The 283-nt window shown below is 32.5% G+C and overlaps 1 protein-coding gene across 1 annotated transcript in view; it reads left to right on the top strand.

The window, feature by feature from the left end:
• Window positions 1-283, top strand: part of LOC119587934 — a 36665-nt gene that overhangs the window by 12461 nt on the left and 23921 nt on the right.

The following is a 283-nucleotide window of genomic DNA, read 5'->3' as shown; positions in this document are numbered from 1 at the left end:
ATATCCATATCAATTGCTGAATTGCTTATGCTGAATTTTTCATGATGCTACATTCTTGTCACCCAGACGTCAGCCAGATTTTCCAGGACGGCATATTCCTATCACCCAACTCACAACAACTTCTTTCATGACATGATAGTCATGTTACCCGGATCCAATAGGTTGAAAAACTTAATATTGTAAATTCATAAATAAGTATAGTTAAAATTTTTTGCTTTGTTTTCTTATAGTGCAGTTATTGGAAGTATTAATGGATAAAGTTCATGATTAGATATATCAGCAT

Source organism: Penaeus monodon, chromosome 23 (assembly GCF_015228065.2).
Source record: "Penaeus monodon isolate SGIC_2016 chromosome 23, NSTDA_Pmon_1, whole genome shotgun sequence".
NCBI classification, from domain to species: Eukaryota; Metazoa; Arthropoda; class Malacostraca; order Decapoda; family Penaeidae; genus Penaeus; species Penaeus monodon.
The sequence above is the reverse complement of the archived record's forward strand: the minus strand, read 5'-3'. Positions and strand labels throughout refer to the sequence as shown.